This window comes from Eschrichtius robustus, chromosome 1 (genome assembly GCF_028021215.1).
Source record: "Eschrichtius robustus isolate mEscRob2 chromosome 1, mEscRob2.pri, whole genome shotgun sequence".
NCBI lineage: Eukaryota > Metazoa > Chordata > Mammalia > Artiodactyla > Eschrichtiidae > Eschrichtius > Eschrichtius robustus.
In genome coordinates, this window is record NC_090824.1 from 145,449,736 (window position 1) to 145,464,847 (window position 15,112).

A 15,112-nucleotide genomic window follows, 5' to 3' on the forward strand; every position below is an offset into this window, starting at 1 on the left:
GGATCGCTGATGACTCCCATAAATGCATTCCTTCGAAATCTAAAAAAATGAATGAGCAATACCTACCATCTTCTCATCCTACCTGAGGTCCAGCACGTGGCTCCCAAAGGAAAATAAGGGAGAGGTCCATGTCGCATTTGCTACCGTGGGCTCGCGCAGCAACATTGTTCAAGTTGAGGGTGGCGGGCTTCTCGTGCAGAAAGAGCCATGTGGAGAGGAGCCTGGGATGTCCATCTACGTGGGAAGGCTAAGGACAACTTGACGTCTCTGGGCACCTGAGTCTATCCAAAACTGCTATCCCCTGCCGCGGTCAGCATGCGGGTATGAAAGGAAGCATGAGCCACTGGTACTCCTCTGGCTTGCCCTCGAGACCTACAGGCCACCCTCGAGCTCAGGTCGTTGCATTATTCCCGCAAGGAAACAGAAGTCTCTGCACTCAGGGTCAGAGAAGGAGTCCTGGCCAGGCCAGGCTTCTATGTCATGTTCAGCTTGGGAGGTGGGATGTAGTTTACGTTTGCCCTGATGGTCAGGGGAAATCAAATGGGCCACCGTCCCACGGATTTGGGCGACGCTGTTGGCTCCTCTTTGGGTGGTGTCCTGCTTGTGTGTTGTGTGTGGAGAGGTTGGAAAATGCCTTAGGCAAATCCAGGGGACATCAAGCTACTTAGGTGAGGGGTGGATTCGTTTGGGTCCTGGTGGAGAGAGGAAGGCAAGGCGAGCGGGAAATACACGTGAGAGTGTTGGCTAAGCCCACAGGCTTACTGTTGGGTGGATAGATGGTCGGTGGACATAGGGTTCCCGGAACTCTTTTGGGATATCTTCAGGAGCATTTGGAGTCCCGTGTAGGGAAGGAATACAGGTGCACGTTCATGGACCATCCCAACCTTTTCCTCTCCTTTCTCAATGTGCTTCACGGCGGGTCCTTGTTCCAGTGAATGGTGCCTTCACGGCACAGTATGGTGTCTTCTCACTGGGCCCGATTTGGAGCCGTTGGGATGTTTTGTCCCTGTGTGGCCTCCTTGACCCTATGTTGAGGATGTTAAGGTGTTCCTTAGGACAGCCCAGCATCATTGGTATACCCATTCGGCATAGCATTCCATAAGGTTTGGAGCTCTCCCGGGAGGTCTTTGGGCCCAACCATGCAGAAAGAAGCGAGTTAGCTGCCAAGGAAATGCTACAGGTTTAAGGGCTGGAGTGAAAGTGTGCTGCAGGGGTCATTTTGTCCAGCCGCCTTGTGGTGCTGCGAGCCTGTGTTCTCCAGCATGCATGGCTTCAAGCCAGAGAAGTCATGCCGTTTCAAGGGTCCAGGATGTTGGAGGCGTTCCCTCATTGCACGGCTGTGGGTGACACGTTGGTTCTGGAGGACCTGGGTCTCATGGTTTCTCCAAGGTCTTGTCCTTGAAGGGAAGAAAGACAATGTGCAAGGTGCTACGATAAGATACCAAGTTGCTGCAAGGGTTTGCCCCGCCACTTTGGGCATTGGAATGGCTCCCTTGCCATTAGCTTTGGTGGCGGTCCTAGGAAGTTCCTCTGGCTTGGCAGGAGACCAGGAAGTATGCCTGCTGGTGAGTCTCCCTTGATCAGTCCAGGGGATCCTCAGGTACCCTTTGTCACGGGTCCCTAAGAGCCGCTTTTGATGGAGGTCATCATATTCGGCCAAGGGCCCTTCCCTTGTGGAAGATCTCTCCCCTTGAGGGTGTGTCCACTGTGTGGAATCATAAGTGCCAAGGGCGTGTTTGTTGCCAAAGTGGTCACTTGCTCTTAGGCTGAGGGGGCCCAGTTGTCCTGAGGGTGTCTCGGGGGATCAGGAAGACATCGTTTTGCTGTGATGCAGGGCAGATTGCTCAGGAGAGGAATTTCAGGGCCCGAGACCAGGGTGTTGTTGGTCGGCGGCACTCTTTGTCCTGACGCCCGCACGCTCTGAAGGCGCCTGTGCCACGATGCTTTCACGTTTGGGTGCGTACAAACAGGCAAGATGGACAGCAAATGAAATGTTGAGGAGAGATAGAACACACATCACTGGGTGGTATCGACCTTGCCCTCGCTGCGCCCGTGCACCCTCCTCAAGCCTGCGTGTGTTCTCTCACCCGAGTCAGGTGGAATGCCAGGGAAAGGATGCCAGCAGCAGCCTGGGGCCATCCGTATAATCCCTGATACCCGTTGAAAGGAGGACGGCGTAGCATGGCGAGGCCAGGTGAAGGAGTCTCGGAGGGGTCCTGGCGTGCATTCCATGAGGATCCTGCTTTAACCCTTCTTGCGGTAAGCGACACTTCTTTGCTAAACCTAAAGGTTTGGTGATGCAACTTGTGCACCGGGGCTACACCCTCACCTTCTGGTCTTTTCTCGGGGAACACGAGCTTTGATGCCCTGAGAACTGGCTGCATTTCCTGACCCATGGCTCGGCTCTGGCCACTTCTGTACGCTGATATGATTCAGCTCGCTGGCCGTCCCATGGTGGAATCTGCAACTTTGCATGTCCAACGTTTGAGCATGTGCTTGGATCGATGATGACTCCCACAAATGCATTCCTTGGAAATCTGAACAAAATGAGTGAGAAATCCCTACCATCTCCTCGTTGGAACTGAGGTCCAGCACGTGGCTCCCAAAAGGAAAGTACAGAGAGGTTCACATTGCATTTGCGGCCGTGGGTGTCCACAGCCACGTTGTTCAAGTTGAGGGTTGTGGTCATCTCATGGGGAGAAGAGCCATTGGGAAAGGAGCCTGGGATGCCAATGCAGGCGGAAAGGTGTGGGACAGCGTGCCGTCTCTGTGTTCCTTCGTCTAGCCAGGACTGCTATCCCCTGCCACGGTTCAGCATGCAGGTAGGAGGGGAAGCATGCGCCATTGCTGGTTCTGCCACCTGCACGTGAGTTCTACAGGCTGCCCCCACCTGCTGGTCATTGCCTTGTGGCCTCAAAGAAACAGAAGTCTGTAGGCTCAGGGTCAGAACAGGATTCCAGGCCTAGGGCAGGCTTCTTTGTCATGTTCTGCTTGGAAGACCATATGCAATTTAGGTTTCTCCTGATGAGGGGAGAAATCAAATGGGCCACTGTTCCTGGGAGTTTAGGCAATCTGATGGCTCCTCCTCGGGTTGTGTCCTGCTTGTGTGTGCTGTGTGAAGGGGCTGGAAAATGCCTTAGTCAAGCTTGGTCATGGCAAGATTCCTTGGTGAGGGGTGGCTCTGGCATCTTGCCGTGACACGTTGGGATCCCGGTGGAGAGAGAGTAAGGCAAGGCGAGTGAAAGAGAGACGTGAGATGGCTGGCTAAGCCCACAGGTTTACTGGTGGGTGGATAGATCGACGGTGGCCATGGGGTTCCCGGAACACATTTGGGATTCCCTCAGGAGCATCTGGAGGCACGTGTAGGGAGAGAATACAGGAGCACATTTGTGGACTGTCCCGCCTCTTTCCTGTCCTTGGTCGATTTGCTTCATGGCGGGTCCTTGTCCAGCGAAAGGTTGCCTTCACGGCACAGTATGGTGTCTTCTCACTGGGCCCGATTTGGAGCGGTTGGGATGTTTTGTCCCTGTGTGGCCTCCTTGCCCCTATGTTGAGGATGTTAAGGTGTTCCTTAGGACAGCCCAGCGTCATTGCTATACCCATTCGGCATAGCATTCCATAAGGTTTGGAGCTCTCCCGGGAGGTCTTTGGGCCCAACCATGCAGAAAGAAGCGAGTTAGCTGCCAAGGAAATGCTACAGGTTTAAGGGCTGGAGTGAAAGTGTGCTGCAGGGGTCATTTTCTCCTGCCCCCTTCTGGTGCTGCGAGCCTGTGATCTCCATCATACATGGCTTCAAGCCAGAGAAGTCATGCCGTTTCAAGGGTCCAGGATGTTGGAGGCGTTCCCTCATTGCACGGCTGTGGGTGACACGTTGGTTCTGGAGGACCTGGGTCTCATGGTTTCTCCAAGGTCTTGTCCTTGAAGGGAAGAAAGACAATGTGCAAGGTGCAACCGTAAGATACCCAGTTGCTGCAAGGGTTTGCCCCGCCACTTTGGGCATTGGAATGGCTCCCTTTCCATTAGCTTTGGTTGCGGTCCTAGGAAGTTCCTCTGGCTTGGCAGGAGACCAGGAAGTATGCCTGCGAGTGAGTCTCCCTTGAGCAGTCCAGGGGTTCCTCAGGTGCCCTTTGTCACGGGGCCCTACGAGCCGCATTTGATGGAGGTCGTCATATTCGGCCAAGGGCCCTTCCCTTGTGGAAGATCTCTCCCCTTGAGGGTGTGTCCACTGTGTGGAATCATAAGTGCCAAGCGCGTGTTTGTTGCCAAAGAGGGCACTTGCTCTTAGGCTGAGGGGGCCCAGTTGTCCTGAGGGTGTCTCAGGGGATCAGGAAGACATCGTTTTGCTGTGATGCAGGGCAGATTGCTCAGGAGAGGAATTTCAGGGCCCGAGACCAGGGTGTTGTTGGTCGGCGGCACTCTTTGTCCTGACGGCCGCACGCTCTGAAGGCGCCTGTGCCACGATGCTTTCACGTTTGGGTGCGTACAAAGAGGCAAGATGGACTGCAAATGAAATGTTGAGGAGAGATAGAACACACATCACTGGGTGGTATCGACCTTGCCCTCGCTGCGCCCGTGCACCCTCCTCAAGCCTGCGTGTGTTCTCTCACCCGAGCCAGGTGGAATGCCAGGGAAAGAATGCCAGCAGCAGCCTGGGGCCATCCGTATAATCCCTGATACCCGTTGAAAGGAGGACCGCGTGGCAAGGCGAGGCCAGGCGAAGGAGTCTCGGAGGGGTCCTGGCGTGCATTCCATGAGGATCCTGCTTTAACCCTTGTTGCGGTAAGCGACACGTCTTTGCTAAACCTAAAGGTTTGGTGACGGGAACGTGTGCACCGGGGCTACACCCTCAGCTTCTGGTCTTTTCTCGGGGAACACGAGCTTTGATGCCCTGAGAACTGGCTGCATTTCCTGACCCATGGCTCGGCTCTGGCCACTTCTGTACGCTGATATGATTCAGCTCGCTGGCCGTCCCATGGTGGAATCTGCAACTTTGCATGTCCAACGTTTGAGCATGTGCTTGGATCGATGATGACTCCCACAAATGCATTCCTTGGAAATCTGAACAAAATGAGTGAGAAATCCCTACCGTCTCCTCGTTGGAACTGAGGTCCAGCACGTGGCTCCCAAAAGGAAAGTACAGAGAGGTTCACATTGCATTTGCGGCCGTGGGTGTCCACAGCCACGTTGTTCAAGTTGAGGGTTGTGGTCATCTCATGGGGAGAAGAGCCATTGGAAAAGGAGCCTGGGATGCCAATGCAGGCGGAAAGGTGTGGGACAGCGTGCCGTCTCTGTGTTCCTTCGTCTAGCCAGGACTGCTATCCCCTGGCACGGTTCAGCATGCAGGTAGGAGGGGAAGCATGCGCCATTGCTGGTTCTGCCACCTGCACGTGAGTTCTACAGGCTGCCCCCACCTGCTGGTCATTGCCTTGTGGCCTCAAAGAAACAGAAGTCTGTAGGCTCAGGGTCAGAACAGGATTCCAGGCCTAGGGCAGGCTTCTTTGTCATGTTCTGCTTGGAAGACCATATGCAATTTAGGTTTCTCCTGATGAGGGGAGAAATCAAATGGGCCACTGTTCCTGGGAGTTTAGGCAATCTGATGGCTCCTCCTCGGGTTGTGTCCTGCTTGTGTGTGCTGTGTGAAGGGGCTGGAAAATGCCTTAGTCAAGCTTGGTCATGGCAAGATTCCTTGGTGAGAGGTGGCTCTGGCATCTTGCCGTGACACGTTGGGATCCCGGTGGAGAGAGAGTAAGGCAAGGCGAGTGAAAGAGAGACGTGAGATGGCTGGCTAAGCCCACAGGTTTACTGGTGGGTGGATAGATCGACGGTGGCCATGGGGTTCCCGGAACACATTTGGGATTCCCTCAGGAGCATCTGGAGGCACGTGTAGGGAGAGAATACGGGAGCACATTTGTGGACTGTCCCGCCTCTTTCCTGTCCTTGGTCGATTTGCTTCATGGCGGGTCCTTGTCCAGCGAAAAGTTGCCTTCATGGCACAGTATGGTGTCTTCTCATGGGGGCGGATTTGGAGGCCTTGGGGTGTTTTGTCCCTGTCTGGCCACGTTCCCCCTGTGTTGAAGACGTGAAGGTGTTCCTGAGGACAGCCAAGCATCATTTCTATACCCGGCCCACAGAGCGTTCCCTGAGAATTGGAGCTCTACTAGGAGGTTATTGGGCGCAACCATGCAGAAAAAAGGGAGTCGGCTGCCAAGGAAAGGCTACAGTTTTAAGGGCAGGAGAGGATGTGTGGCCTGGGTGTCATTATTCCTGCTACCCGCTGGTGCGTCGAGACTGTGGTATCCGGCGAGCCTGGCCACAGGCCAGAGAAGTCATACCGGTTCAAGTGTCTAGGCTGTTGTCTGGGTTCTCTCGTTGCATGGCTGTGGGTAACAAGTTGCTTGCAGAGTACCTGGGCCTCACGGTTTCCCCAATGTCACGTCACTGATGGGCCCAGAGTGTGAAACTACCAGACACCACTTCAAGTTACACCATTGCTGCAACGGTTTCCCCGCCGCGTTGAGCATCGGAATGGTTCCCATGCCATTAGCTTTGTGTGTGGGCCAAGGGTAGGTTGCCAGTCTTGGCAGCAGGCCAGGAAGTATGGCTACAGGTGAATCTCCATTGTTCAGTCCATGAGTTCCTCTGGTGCGTTTTGTCACCGGTCCCTACAAGCTGCTTTTGTTGGAGGTCGTCCCATTTGGCCAAGGGCCGTTCCCTTGTGGAAGATCTCAGGGACCACATTTCCTCTTGAGGGTGAGTCCACTGTGTGGAAGCGTATGCGCCAGGAGTGGTTTGGTTCCCCAGAGGGCAGTGGCTCTTACGCTGAGTAATCCCATTTCCCCTGAGGGTGTCTCAGCGGTTCAGGATGACATCCCTATGCTGTGTCGGTGGGGAGGCGGCTCAGGCGGGGAAGTTCGAGGCCCATACCAGGGGTTTGATGGACGGCCGTGCTCTTTGAGTTGATGCCAGTGCACTCTGAAGGCATCCGTGCCACGAAGCATTGACGTTTGGCTGTGGACACACAGACATGATGGGCTGCAAATGAAATGTTGAGGGGAGATAGAGCGCACATCGCTGGACGGTATCACCCTTTGCCTCTGTGCCCCCGTTCACTTTTCTCAAATATCCCTGTGTTCTGTCACACTGAGGCAGGTGGTGGAGTGCCCGGGAAAAAACACCTGCAGCAGCATGGGGCCCTCTGTATAGTCCATGGTACCTGGCGAAGTGAGGACAGTGCGGCAAGTTGAGACAAGTCGAGGCAAAAGATTCTCAGAGTGATTTTGGCGTGAAGTACTTGAGGATCCTCGTAGGAACTTTGTGGTGGTGAGTGGAAATTCTTTGCAGAAACCTAGATGTTTGGCCACGGGGACTTGTGCCCTGAGACTACACCCTCACCTTCTTGGCTCTTCCAGTGGCACCCCAGATCCGATGCCATTATCCTTAGCTCCATTTGCAGGCCCGTGGGTTGGCTCTGGCCGCTCCTGACTGCTGACATGATTGAGATCGTTGGCTGCCCTGCGGTGGAGCCTGCAACTTTGAAAGTGCAGCCTTTGAGCAGGTAGATTGATGATGACTCCTATAAATGCACTGCTTGGAACTCTGAACCAATGAATGGGTCTCAGGTTTCTCCGCGGTCATGTCACTGATGGGCCCGGGGGCGAAAATACAAGGCGCCAGGGCAAGTTACCCAGTTGCTGCAAGGGTTTGCCCTGCCAGTTTGGGCATTGGAATATCTCCAATGCCAATAGCTTTCTGTACGACCCAAGGGCATCGCCTCTGGCTTGACTAGGTTCCTGGTAGAAACCTTGTGGGGGTAAACGGAACTTCTTTGAAGAAACCTAGATGTTTGTCCACGGGGACTTGTGCGGCGAGACTACACCGTCACATTCCGGGCTTTTCCTGGGGCCCCCGAGCTCCGATGCCCTGAGACTTGGGTGCACTTTCTGCCCCGTGGCTCGAGTCTGGCCGCTCCCTACTGCTGAGAGGATTGAGCTTGCTGACAGTCCGCGACTTTGCACGTCCAGCCTTTGAGCAGCTGCGTGGATCGCTGATGACTCCCATAAATGCATTCCTTCGAAATCTAAAAAAATGAATGAGCAATACCTACCATCTTCTCATCCTACCTGAGGTCCAGCACGTGGCTCCCAAAGGAAAATAAGGGAGAGGTCCATGTCGCATTTGCTACCGTGGGCTCGCGCAGCAACATTGTTCAAGTTGAGGGTGGCGGGCTTCTCGTGCAGAAAGAGCCATGTGGAGAGGAGCCTGGGATGTCCATCTACGTGGGAAGGCTAAGGACAACTTGACGTCTCTGGGCACCTGAGTCTATCCAAAACTGCTATCCCCTGCCGCGGTCAGCATGCGGGTATGAAAGGAAGCATGAGCCACTGGTACTCCTCTGGCTTGCCCTCGAGACCTACAGGCCACCCTCGAGCTCAGGTCGTTGCCTTATTCCCGCAAGGAAACAGAAGTCTCTGCACTCAGGGTCAGAGAAGGAGTCCTGGCCAGGCCAGGCTTCTATGTCATGTTCAGCTTGGGAGGTGGGATGTAGTTTACGTTTGCCCTGATGGTCAGGGGAAATCAAATGGGCCACCGTCCCACGGATTTGGGCGACGCTGTTGGCTCCTCTTTGGGTGGTGTCCTGCTTGTGTGTTGTGTGTGGAGAGGTTGGAAAATGCCTTAGGCAAATCCAGGGGACATCAAGCTACTTAGGTGAGGGGTGGATTCGTTTGGGTCCTGGTGGAGAGAGGAAGGCAAGGCGAGCGGGAAATACACGTGAGAGTGTTGGCTAAGCCCACAGGCTTACTGTTGGGTGGATAGATGGTCGGTGGACATAGGGTTCCCGGAACTCTTTTGGGATATCTTCAGGAGCATTTGGAGTCCCGTGTAGGGAAGGAATACAGGTGCACGTTCATGGACCATCCCAAACTTTTCCTCTCCTTTCTCAATGTGCTTCACGGCGGGTCCTTGTTCCAGTGAATGGTGCCTTCACGGCACAGTATGGTGTCTTCTCACTGGGCCCGATTTGGAGCCGTTGGGATGTTTTGTCCCTGTGTGGCCTCCTTGCCCCTATGTTGAGGATGTTAAGGTGTTCCTTAGGACAGCCCAGCGTCATTGCTATACCCATTCGGCATAGCATTCCATAAGGTTTGGAGCTCTCCCGGGAGGTCTTTGGGCCCAACCATGCAGAAAGAAGCGAGTTAGCTGCCAAGGAAATGCTACAGGTTTAAGGGCTGGAGTGAAAGTGTGCTGCAGGGGTCATTTTGTCCAGCCGCCTTGTGTTGCTGCGAGCCTGTGTTCTCCAGCATGCATGGCTTCAAGCCAGAGAAGTCATGCCGTTTCAAGGGTCCAGGATGTTGGAGGCGTTCCCTCATTGCACGGCTGTGGGTGACACGTTGGTTCTGGAGGACCTGGGTCTCATGGTTTCTCCAAGGTCTTGTCCTTGAAGGGAAGAAAGACAATGTGCAAGGTGCTACGATAAGATACCAAGTTGCTGCAAGGGTTTGCCCCGCCACTTTGGGCATTGGAATGGCTCCCTTGCCATTAGCTTTGGTGGCGGTCCTAGGAAGTTCCTCTGGCTTGGCAGGAGACCAGGAAGTATGCCTGCTGGTGAGTCTCCCTTGATCAGTCCAGGGGATCCTCAGGTACCCTTTGTCACGGGTCCCTATGAGCCGCTTTTGATGGAGGTCATCATATTCGGCCAAGGGCCCTTCCCTTGTGGAAGATCTCTCCCCTTGAGGGTGTGTCCACTGTGTGGAATCATAAGTGCCAAGGGCGTGTTTGTTGCCAAAGTGGTCACTTGCTCTTAGGCTGAGGGGGCCCAGTTGTCCTGAGGGTGTCTCGGGGGATCAGGAAGACATCGTTTTGCTGTGATGCAGGGCAGATTGCTCAGGAGAGGAATTTCAGGGCCCGAGACCAGGGTGTTGTTGGTCGGCGGCACTCTTTGTCCTGACGCCCGCACGCTCTGAAGGCGCCTGTGCCACGATGCTTTCACGTTTGGGTGCGTACAAACAGGCAAGATGGACAGCAAATGAAATGTTGAGGAGAGATAGAACACACATCACTGGGTGGTATCGACCTTGCCCTCGCTGCGCCCGTGCACCCTCCTCAAGCCTGCGTGTGTTCTCTCACCCGAGTCAGGTGGAATGCCAGGGAAAGGATGCCAGCAGCAGCCTGGGGCCATCCGTATAATCCCTGATACCCGTTGAAAGGAGGACGGCGTAGCATGGCGAGGCCAGGTGAAGGAGTCTCGGAGGGGTCCTGGCGTGCATTCCATGAGGATCCTGCTTTAACCCTTCTTGCGGTAAGCGACACTTCTTTGCTAAACCTAAAGGTTTGGTGATGCAACTTGTGCACCGGGGCTACACCCTCACCTTCTGGTCTTTTCTCGGGGAACACGAGCTTTGATGCCCTGAGAACTGGCTGCATTTCCTGACCCATGGCTCGGCTCTGGCCACTTCTGTACGCTGATATGATTCAGCTCGCTGGCCGTCCCATGTTGGAATCTGCAACTTTGCATGTCCAACGTTTGAGCATGTGCTTGGATCGATGATGACTCCCACAAATGCATTCCTTGGAAATCTGAACAAAATGAGTGAGAAATCCCTACCGTCTCCTCGTTGGAACTGAGGTCCAGCACGTGGCTCCCAAAAGGAAAGTACGGAGAGGTTCACATTGCATTTGCGGCCGTGGGTGTCCACAGCCACGTTGTTCAAGTTGAGGGTTGTGGTCATCTCATGGGGAGAAGAGCCATTGGGAAAGGACCCTGGGATGCCAATGCAGGCGGGAAGGTGTGGGACAGCGTGCCGTCTCTGTGTTCCTTGGTCTAGCCAGGACTGCTATCCCCTGCCACGGTTTAGCATGCAGGTAGGAGGGGAAGCATGCGCCATTGCTGGTTCTGCCACCTGCACGTGAGTTCTACAGGCTGCCCCCACCTGCTGGTCATTGCCTTGTGGACTCAAAGAAACAGAAGTCTGTAGGCTGAGGGTCAGAACAGGATTCCATGCCTAGGGCAGGCTTCTTTGTCATGTTCTGCTTGGGAGACCATATGCAATTTAGGTTTCTCCTGATGAGGGGAGAAATCAAATGGGCCACTGTTAATGGGAGTTTAGGCAATCTGAATGCTCCTCCTCGGGTTGTGTCCTGCTTGTGTGTGCTGTGTGAAGGGGCTGGAAAATGCCTTAGTCAAGCTTGGTCATGGCAAGATTCCTTGGTGAGAGGTGGCTCTGGCATCTTGCCGTGACACGTTGGGATCCCGGTGGAGAGAGAGTAAGGCAAGGCGAGTGAAAGAGAGACGTGAGATGGCTGGCTAAGCCCACAGGTTTACTGGTGGGTGGATAGATCGACGGTGGCCATGGGGTTCCCGGAACACATTTGGGATTCCCTCAGGAGCATCTGGAGGCACGTGTAGGGAGAGAATACGGGAGCACATTTGTGGACTGTCCCGCCTCTTTCCTCTCCTTGGTCGATTTGCTTCATGGCGGGTCCTTGTCCAGTGAAAGGTTGCCTTCATGGCACAGTATGGTGTCTTCTCATGGGGGCGGATTTGGAGGCCTTGGGGTGTTTTGTCCCTGTCTGGCCACGTTTCCCCTGTGTTGAAGACGTGAAGGTGTTCCTGAGGACAGCCAAGCATCATTTCTATACCCGGCCCACAGAGCGTTCCCTGAGAATTGGAGCTCTACCGGGAGGTCATTGGGCGCAACCATGCAGAAACAAGGGAGTCGGCTGCCAAGGAAAGGCTACAGTTTTAACGGCAGGAGAGGATGTGTGGCCTGGGTGTCATTTTTCCTGCCACCCGCTGGTGCGTCGAGACTGTGGTATCTGGCGAGCCTGGCCACAGGCCAGAGAAGTCATACCGGTTCAAGTGTCTAGGCTGTTGTCTGGGTTCTCTCGTTGCATGGCTGTGGGTAACAAGTTGCTTGCAGAGTACCTGGGCCTCACGGTTTCCCCAATGTCACGTCACTGATGGGCCCAGAGTGTGAAAGTACCAGACACCACTGCAAGTTACACCATTGCTGCAAGGGTTTCCCCGCCGCGTTGAGCATCGGAATGGTTCCCATGCCATTAGCTTTGTGTGTGGGCCAAGGGTAGGTTGCCAGTCTTGGCAGCAGGCCAGGAAGTATGGCTACAGGTGAATCTCCATTGTTCAGTCCAGGAGTTCCTCTGGTGCGTTTTGTCACCGGTCCCTACAAGCTGCTTTTGTGGGAGGTCGTCCCATTTGGCCAAGGGCTGTTCCCTTGTGGAAGATGTCAGGGACCACATTTCCTCTTAAGGGTGAGTCCACTGTGTGGAAGCGTATGCGCCAGGAGTGGTTTGGTTCCCCAGAGGGCAGTGGCTCTTACGCTGAGTAATCCCATTTCCCCTGAGGGTGACTCAGCGGTTCAGGATGACATCCCTATGCTGTGTCGGTGGGGAGGCGGCTCAGGCGGGGAAGTTCAAGGCCCATACAAGGGGTTTGATGGACGGCCGTGCTCTTTGTGTTGATGCCCGTGCACTCTGAAGGCATCCGTGCCACGAAGCATTCACGTTTGGCTGTGGACACACAGACATGATGGGCTGCAAATGAAATGTTGAGGGGAGATAGAGCGCACATCGGTGGGCGGTATCACCCTTTGACTCTGTGCCTCCGTTCACTTTTCTCAAATATCCCTGTGTTCTGTCACACTGAGGCAGGTGGTGGAGTGCCCGGAAAAAACACCTGCAGCAGCATGGGGCCCTCTGTATACTCCATGGTACCTGGCGAAGTGAGGACAGTGCGGCAAGTTGAGACAAGTCGAGGCAAAAGAGTCTCAGAGTGATTTTGGCGTGAAGTACTTGAGGATCCTCGTAGGAACTTTGTGGTGGTGAGTGGAAATTCTTTGCAGAAACCTAGATGTTTGGCCACGGGGACTTGTGCACTGAGACTACACCCTCACCTTCTTGGCTCTTCCAGTGGCACCCCAGATCCGATGCCATTACCCTTAGCTCCATTTGCAGGCCCGTGGGTTGGCTCTGGCCGCTCCTGACTGCTGACATGATTGAGATCGTTGGCTGCCCTGCGGTGGAGCCTGCAACTTTGAAAGTGCAGCCTTTGAGCAGGTAGATTAATGATGACTCCTATAAATGCACTGCTTGGAACTCTGAACCAATGAATGGGTCTCAGGTTTCTCCGCGGTCATGTCACTGATGGGCCCGGGGGCGAAAATACAAGGCACCAGGGCAAGTTACCCAGTTGCTGCAAGGGTTTGCCCTGCCAGTTTGGGCACTGGAATATCTCCAATGCCAATAGCTTTCTGTAGGACCCAAGGGCATCGCCTCTGGCTTGACTAGGTTCCTGGTAGAAACCTTGTGGGGGTAAACGGAACTTCTTTGAAGAAACCTAGATGTTTGGCCACGGGGACTTGTGTGGCGAGACTACACCGTCACATTCCGGGCTTTTCCTGGGGCCCCCGAGCTCCGATGCCCTGAGACTTGGGTGCACTTTCTGCCCCGTGGCTCGAGTCTGGCCGCTCCCTACTGCTGAGAGGATTCAGCTTGCTGACAGTCCGCGACTTTGCACGTCCAGCCTTTGAGCAGCTGCGTGGATCGCTGATGACTCCCATAAATGCATTCCTACGAAATCTAAAAAAATGAATGAGCAATACCTACCATCTTCTCATCCTACCTGAGGTCCAGCACGTGGCTCCCAAAGAAAATAAGGGAGAGGTCCATGTCGCATTTGCTACCGTGGGCTCGCGCAGCAACATTGTTCAAGTTGAGGGTGGCGGGCTTCTCGTGCAGAAAGAGCCATGTGGAGAGGAGCCTGGGATGTCCATCTACGTGGGAAGGCTAAGGACAACTTGACGTCTCTGGGCACCTGAGTCTATCCAAAACTGCTATCCCCTGCCGCGGTCAGCATGCGGGTATGAAAGGAAGCATGAGCCACTGGTACTCCTCTGGCTTGCCCTCGAGACCTACAGGCCACCCTCGAGCTCAGGTCGTTGCCTTATTCCCGCAAGGAAACAGAAGTCTCTGCACTCAGGGTCAGAGAAGGAGTCCTGGCCAGGCCAGGCTTCTATGTCATGTTCAGCTTGGGAGGTGGGATGTAGTTTACGTTTGCCCTGATGGTCAGGGGAAATCAAATGGGCCACCGTCCCACGGATTTGGGCGACGCTGTTGGCTCCTCTTTGGGTGGTGTCCTGCTTGTGTGTTGTGTGTGGAGAGGTTGGAAAATGCCTTAGGCAAATCCAGGGGACATCAAGCTACTTAGGTGAGGGGTGGATTCGTTTGGGTCCTGGTGGAGAGAGGAAGGCAAGGCGAGCGGGAAATACACGTGAGAGTGTTGGCTAAGCCCACAGGCTTACTGTTGGGTGGATAGATGGTCGGTGGACATAGGGTTCCCGGAACTCTTTTGGGATATCTTCAGGAGCATTTGGAGTCCCGTGTAGGGAAGGAATACAGGTGCACGTTCATGGACCATCCCAACCTTTTCCTCTCCTTTCTCAATGTGCTTCACGGCGGGTCCTTGTTCCAGTGAATGGTGCCTTCACGGCACAGTATGGTGTCTTCTCACTGGGCCCGATTTGGAGCCGTTGGGATGTTTTGTCCCTGTGTGGCCTCCTTGACCCTATGTTGAGGATGTTAAGGTGTTCCTTAGGACAGCCCAGCCTCATTGCTATACCCATTCGGCATAGCATTCCATAAGGTTTGGAGCTCTCCCGGGAGGTCTTTGGGCCCAACCATGCAGAAAGAAGCGAGTTAGCTGCCAAGGAAATGCTACAGGTTTAAGGGCTGGAGTGAAAGTGTGCTGCAGGGGTCATTTTGTCCAGCCGCCTTGTGGTGCTGCGAGCCTGTGTTCTCCAGCATGCATGGCTTCAAGCCAGAGAAGTCATGCCGTTTCAAGGGTCCAGGATGTTGGAGGCGTTCCCTCATTGCACGGCTGTGGGTGACACGTTGGTTCTGGAGGACCTGGGTCTCATGGTTTCTCCAAGGTCTTGTCCTTGAAGGGAAGAAAGACAATGTGCAAGGTGCTACGATAAGATACCAAGTTGCTGCAAGGGTTTGCCCCGCCACTTTGGGCATTGGAATGGCTCCCTTGCCATTAGCTTTGGTGGCGGTCCTAGGAAGTTCCTCTGGCTTGGCAGGAGACCAGGAAGTATGC

The 15,112-nt window shown here is 54.5% G+C and overlaps 6 non-coding genes across 6 annotated transcripts; all 6 read left to right on the plus strand.

Annotated features, from left to right (window-relative positions):
* On the plus strand, nt 1-91 carry LOC137751072 (small nucleolar RNA SNORD116). The gene has a single exon (XR_011070684.1). It is a non-coding gene; the product is annotated as a small nucleolar RNA SNORD116 (small nucleolar RNA).
* A 2,407-nt stretch (nt 92-2,498) lies between these two features.
* Nucleotides 2,499-2,590, plus strand: LOC137753232 (small nucleolar RNA SNORD116). Its single transcript, XR_011071420.1, has one exon. It is a non-coding gene; the product is annotated as a small nucleolar RNA SNORD116 (small nucleolar RNA).
* A 2,429-nt stretch (nt 2,591-5,019) lies between these two features.
* LOC137753156 (small nucleolar RNA SNORD116) lies at nt 5,020-5,111 on the plus strand. The gene has a single exon (XR_011071401.1). It is a non-coding gene; the product is annotated as a small nucleolar RNA SNORD116 (small nucleolar RNA).
* A 2,927-nt stretch (nt 5,112-8,038) lies between these two features.
* On the plus strand, nt 8,039-8,129 carry LOC137751079 (small nucleolar RNA SNORD116). Its single transcript, XR_011070685.1, has one exon. It is a non-coding gene; the product is annotated as a small nucleolar RNA SNORD116 (small nucleolar RNA).
* Nucleotides 8,130-10,536: 2,407 nt separating this feature from the next.
* On the plus strand, nt 10,537-10,628 carry LOC137753160 (small nucleolar RNA SNORD116). The gene has a single exon (XR_011071404.1). It is a non-coding gene; the product is annotated as a small nucleolar RNA SNORD116 (small nucleolar RNA).
* A 2,926-nt stretch (nt 10,629-13,554) lies between these two features.
* Nucleotides 13,555-13,645, plus strand: LOC137751513 (small nucleolar RNA SNORD116). Its single transcript, XR_011070827.1, has one exon. It is a non-coding gene; the product is annotated as a small nucleolar RNA SNORD116 (small nucleolar RNA).
* The last annotated feature ends 1,467 nt before the right edge of the window (nt 13,646-15,112 follow it).